The sequence below is a fragment of the Equus quagga genome, unplaced genomic scaffold (genome assembly GCF_021613505.1).
Source record: "Equus quagga isolate Etosha38 unplaced genomic scaffold, UCLA_HA_Equagga_1.0 HiC_scaffold_1608_RagTag, whole genome shotgun sequence".
NCBI classification, from domain to species: domain Eukaryota; kingdom Metazoa; phylum Chordata; class Mammalia; order Perissodactyla; family Equidae; genus Equus; species Equus quagga.
Genome location: NW_025792777.1, coordinates 1 through 6,364, shown reverse-complemented (window position 1 = coordinate 6,364; position 6,364 = coordinate 1). Strand labels below are relative to the sequence as shown.

Genomic DNA, 6,364 nt, shown 5'->3' with positions numbered 1-6,364 from the left:
TTTAAGACCATAAATAAGATCTTTAATTTCTAAAGAATGAAGTGTGACACCTTCCAGCATACCTGCTTAAAAACTATAGTCCCAGAAGCTGTAAATGTATACAAAGAACAGAAAAATCTTATTAAAGTTTTTTCATATCCTGAGAGTTTGGCTTGGTAGCCATCAAGTTGGGGGCCCCAAAATATGGCCGGACAGATATGTGGGCTGCACCCCATTTGTGGCCAGACATGGCTGGGCAGAAATGGGCGTTAATCTTCATTTGTGGCTAGGATCCTAAAAAACTGACCATTAGATGACCATGACCATGACCATTAGAAAGAATGTTCCAATTAGAAAAGAATCATTTAAGAAGTGCACTTAAAATCAAAGACTTCAAAATTCCAAAATAGCCTTATTGAAAATTTTGTTGCAAAAAACTAATGACAATTTAAGATGTAAGGGGTACCTAAAAGAAAAGAGTATACAAAAGTCCATTATGTTAAGCCTTTACAGAGACACCCCATATCTACCTTCAAAGGAGAGCCTGTGTGGGCCTCTCTGGGAGTTAACGAGACTCTGAGAGATTTTCTTGTAAACTACTATGTTATTCTGTTTTGTTTTGTTTTGTTTTTGAGGAAGATTAGCCCTGAGTTAACTGCTGCCAGTCCTACTCTTTTTGTTGAGGAAGATTGGCCCTGAGCTAACATCCATGCCCATCTTCCTCTACTTTACATGTGGGATGCCTACCACAGTGTGGCTTGCCAAGTGGTGCCATGTCTGCACCTGGATCCGAACCGGCAAACCCCGGGCCACCAAAGTGGGATGTGCGAACTTAACTGCTGCACCACTGGGCCGGCCCCTACATTATTCTCTTAAACAATCAAGGGGAAACTAAAATTAAAAGTTAATGGAGTTGTTTAATATTGCCAGAAATATTTACTGTTTGTCCCAGCTGAGACTTGATAAGATATTTGAAGTGATTTAGTAACTTATGATCAGAAATTTGGCCAAATTGGATGCTGACATTCAGAGCCTGCTAGGATTTTTTCCCTAGGTTTTCCTTCCTAAGCTAAAATAAACCTATGTACCCAGAGGGAAAGAAACAAATTAAGGATAACGTAATTGGATGGGTATTTCAGTCCTTTGATAAGCAACTAACCTCTCTTGTTTGTCTTAAAAAGCTTGTAATCTCTCTGGGAACTGTTATCTAGACCATTCCTGATTCCTAAGACTGAAGGGAAAACAAGGGAGGAAAGATGCTTTTGGAGATGCAGACTGCTATGGAAGCACCCCAGCCCAAAAAATCTAAGGAAAATTTTAAAAAAGAGGCTGTAAGGTCTCTGTTTCATCTGTCTGTGTGCTTATGTGTGTCTATATATGCATGTATTTTCTACCTCTGGATAGTATTATCAAGTCTAGTTTATTAGAGCTTTATTTAATTGGCTTAAAAACAAATGAGTGTTATATAAATTGAGGGTACTCTCAAAAACAAATATGACAGAACCTAAGACAAATATTTTTCAAGTTAATGTGATATAGAATAATCCTTGGTAAATAAAAGCTTGAGTTTGTTGGTTTGATTGAAATAGGCACATTTCCAGAGTTATTAGTATTGGATATGATGCAGACATACAGCCTTTATTCTACCTGGATTTATTAGTCAAATAAGCTCATGTTATCTCTGTTAAAAAATTTGTCAGCTATAAAAATAACAACTTAGAATGATAGCTGATTTTGTCTAATGCCTCATGAAGTTTTTGTAGGCCATCTAAACGTACTTATTGAGAACAAGGAAACTAAATCGAGGAAAGTAAGCTAAATTTTTTTGGTGAACTTTTAAACAATAATTATGTGTTATACTATATGTACTTAAAAATAACTTTGAAACCTATTGGTAACTTGAAATCTTAGAGTTTTGTTAAGTTAAGTAAAAGGATAAAAATTTATTGAATATCTAGATTATTTCCAAAGAGGATAAGAATTTAGACATTAATCACTAAACATAGGTTTATCTACCTTTGGCTTCTTATTACACAGAAACAAAGGATGCTTGGGTGTATAGTAAACATGTGCCACATTAAAAAAATTATGCTATGAGAAAATGTATGTTTTCAGTAAAGAAGGTATAATGAATGGAGATTTTTTGTTTGGCTTGTTAAGAAAGTAAATTTGTCCCAATGTAAAACTGGTTATAGGAAAGAGGAAAGGACAAATTCTGAATGTGAAAAGAAGTTATAGAAGATTTGTGGAAGAGGAACCCTGAGAAAAGACTTTTGTGAATGACAAAGTTGGCTAAGGTTGAAATGAATTTAATTAAATAAATGAGTTTTAATATCAAAAGTAAGCTGGTGCAAAATTAGAATTTGTTTCTTCTCTCTTAAAGGACAGTTTCCTTGGATTTGTAGTCTGCTCTTGATAGAGAAATTATGAAAAGTTTTTCTTGACCTTTGATTAAGTCTACCTAAAAGGTAAAAGTTTTATGTTTTGTCAAAATAATTTCCTATTTTCAAAAAGCTGAAGTATCTCTATTAAGAAAGCTAAGGTTTTTAAAAACTGCTTAGGGGCCAGCCTGGTGACGCAGAGGTTAGGTGTCCATGTTCTGCTTCTTGGCAGCCTGGCGTTCGCCAGTTCGGATCCTGGGTTTGGACATGGCACCGCTTGTCAAAAGCCATGCTGTGGTAGGCGTCCCACGTATAAAGTAGAGGAAGATGGGCATGGATGTTAGCTCAGGGCCAGTCTTCCTCAGCAAAAAGAGGAGGATTGGCAGTAGTTAGCTCAGAGCTAATCTTCCTCAAAAAAATAAAAAAATAAATAAAAACTGCTTAACTCTGTGTTTGTCTTTAAAATCTTCTGTTGTCACTTTGGTTAAATGGATAGCTAAGCATTGTTTCACAGTGAACTTTGATCCTATTTGACCAAGTGTTTTAAAACCTTTTGATATTTTTGACAAAATTCCCAAAATTCGATTTCAAAAATAAAGGTCTTTTTTTGACCCAAAGGTAACTTTGAGAATTTCCAGTGAGTCCCTGAGACTTCTCAAAGAATTTGTTCTCTCCTCCGATAAAAAGGGAGATATTAAACTAATTAGGCTTATTTGGGATGTTAGATTGCATGGGAAGCATTGTCACATAAGTGATGCTAAGCTTCCTTTATGGATATCTTTGTATGCATGTATGTTATTAATTACGCATTCTGAAAATGATATGAAATTCCTAAAAATCTGATATGTCCCCATATAATGTTATCAGTCATAATTCTAGTTATTATCTTAAAATGTTGTATGTTACAGAAATAACCAAATTTCCTTGTCAATTGCATTGTCATCCCCAATTTTTAACCATGCCATTTTAAATTTTTTTTTTAAGATTTTATTTTTTAAGTTTTTCTCCCCAAAGCCCCCCAGTACATAGCTGTATATTCCCCGTTGTGGGTCCTTCTAGTTGTGGCATGTGGGATGCTGCCTCAGCGTGGCTTGATGAGCGGTGCCATGTCCGCGCCCAGGATTCGAACCGACGAAACACTGGGCCGCGTGCAGCAGAGCACGCGAACTTAACCACTCGGCCACAGGGCCAGCCCCTAACCATGCCATTTTAAATCTTCTGTCATTTACAAACAATTATTGTTTTACTCTGCTGCCTTCGCAAGTATGTTTTATCTTCAGAGAGAATCATGGAAAGGACTCTGACTCTTACTTTAGAATCCAGATTTCTGATGTGCTTTTAGATCATAAAACTGAACTGGGTAAGAAATTATGGAACCCTTACAGAGAGACTGGTGGCTTCGTAAATCTGCTAACAAAATATCAAGAAGAAATATGAATTACATGGGGCTATATGAACTGAGGAGGATGCTTTAATGTTTTCGTTTGCAGATTTAAAGCGATCATCCCTATTAAGCTATCAACAATTTGGTAAGATATACCTTTGTGAATAAAGATGAAACATTTACTTTTTCTTTCTACCTGATGCCTCTAGAATTCAGAAACCCTCAGGAAGGGCCTCCTAGTTCACATCTGTTCTCCAGTTTAGAGTTAGAATTTTGTTTATTATTATAGGAATTCTTGCTGTTACGAAACATTTGTCTCTTTTGCAGAGCTCAATGTTATAAAAACACCACTAGGATAATGGTCACTCAGTGCTTTGAAATGATTGCTAAGGCTTATGAGCCTTCACTTGAGAAACTTTTAGGAACTACAGACAATGCTTGCCCTTAAAGGAGGTTGATGTAAGACTTTTTTCTCTGCTCTGGCACTCTTGTTGTTGAAATGTGGCCTAAGGCTCCCAAGGAAACCACTTTTCCTCCTACACGAGATACATGACATGCCAAGAATGAGCCTTCCTGGCAATAAGGGACAAACAATGCTTTCATGGCTGATCAGCAATGCTTTAAAATGATTGATCAGTGATGTTTTCAGAGAAAAATCTTCGTCAAAGGGTAAAATGTCACAATTGAGTATAGTGGAGCCGTTTTAAAATGGAGTCAGAATTGCCGCTCCAGGGGCTGGCCCTGTGGCCAAGTGGTTAAGTTCGTGTGCTCTGCTTCAGCAGCCCAGGGTTTCACTGGTTCAAATCCTGGGCGCGGACATGGCGCTGCTTGTCAGGCGACGTTGAGGCAGCATCCCACATGCCACAACTAGAAGGACCTACAGCTAAAATATACAACTATGTATTGGGGGGATTAGAGGAGAAAAAGCAGAAAAAAAAAAGATTGGCAACAGTTGTTAGCTCAGGTGCCAATCTTAAAAAAAATTAAAAAATAAATAAAATAAAATATCCTTAAATATTGAAAAAAAAAAAAAAGAAGAGGAATTACCTCTCCAGAGGAACTGCTTTGCTGTCCTGAACCTTGGACTGGGTCAAATATTTGGACTGGAGCAAAATGGCAATTGTTTTACGTGTCAGTAGGAGAACGAACATCCTGATCACAAAGACTGAGGACTGTGGACTTGCTGAAGATGGAGTCAATAGTCAATCAATGTTTAGCCAAAACTGGGTCTCTGCCTCCAGATTTAATTAAAATTCTTTGTAAGACAACCTTCCTCCTTTGCCTTAAAAGCCTCTGACTTTTAGTCCCAAGTGGGACACTATTTGGGTTTCTGTCTGAATCTGTGCTGCCCTAATTGCAATTCTTAGATCCCAGATAATGGTTTCCCTCTTAAATTGGTTTTTGTTTTCACTGGTTGACAATGGACCCTCAACTTGAGGGTTGGGTTCTGGTGAGAGGCGCCTATTCATCTTCTGGCCTCCCCATTTTACCAGGCCCTTGGACAATCCAGAGTAATGAAGGGAAGGCTATTTTAGATGATTCACTAATCACCAGAGCATTTAACCTGCTGGGCAGCATTTGAATACCCTATTCTTTGAGCTGAGTTTTATCGATTTATTGGCTGATCTGCCCATTCCTTTATTTAATGAAGTTAGGAGGTTGAGAGTGGAGAGGGAAAGAAAACTTCCAAAATCTCTAAGGAGAAATTACAGGTGTGGGGTGAGGGGGCTATCAGTGTAGTTAATGTAGGACTCTCAACATCCACCTATAGTCATACCACACACACAATCAGTCTCTCTCTCTCTGTGTTTCTCTCTCTCACACACACACAGAACCTTCTACGTAGTTATCTCCCTAATTTCCCAAGAGTGGCATCTAAGACATTTAGCTGGAAATTAAAGTTGATTTCACAGAACACTATGAATTTCCCTACATGACCCTGTTCCCATATAACCCATTTGGGACAAGTTGGAAAATCATCAGCTATAGCGTCTTGGACGTTTCAGAATTCTTAAGTCCTGGAACCAATGACTCAGGACCGTGGGGCTGGAAGAGACTCGGGAATAGTTTGGGGAGAACACGGGGAGGAAACATACAGTGGTGGGGACTGAAGGTTCCCAGAGATGGGGAGTGGGAGACGACAGAGGCCTGTTTTTCTTTCCAGGGTTTTCCAGTTCTCCCTCCACCCGCCAGGAACATCATTCTGCCAGAGAAAAGCAGGAGACCAAGAGAGGCCTGAGGCATCAAGTACTTTATTGTTGTGCAGGGACAAGTCCAAGGGCCAGCCCCATGGGTCATAGCGCTGCTACTCCTGGTGGCTTGCTTTATGGGCTACCAGGGCCACCTTGATCACCATGACAAGGAACTCCTCGAAGTTAATGGCACCATCCGCAGTGAAGTCCAACTCTTTGAACCAGGCGTCTGCATTCTTCTCCTGTCAAGATTGAGAAGAAAGAGGCCAGTGTCTGAAGATCTCAGGGAGAGCTGAGGCCTGGCTGTCTCCACAGAGCAGCACAGGGGAGCAGTGACTCAGGGCCTCCTCAGAGCCTGGCAGAGAACCCCAACCACACCAGCCCCTCCTCACCTTCGTGTACTGGGGACACTCTGTCTCTAACAATTT

At 39.3% G+C, this 6,364-nt stretch overlaps 1 long non-coding RNA gene across 1 annotated transcript; it reads right to left on the bottom strand.

Annotated features, from left to right (window-relative positions):
• Positions 1–5,980: 5,980 nt before the first annotated feature.
• LOC124232005 (uncharacterized) lies at positions 5,981–6,364 on the bottom strand. Its single transcript, XR_006886742.1, has 2 exons — positions 6,329–6,364; positions 5,981–6,178 (listed from the first exon to the last, which is right to left on the bottom strand). It is a non-coding gene; the product is annotated as an uncharacterized LOC124232005 (long non-coding RNA).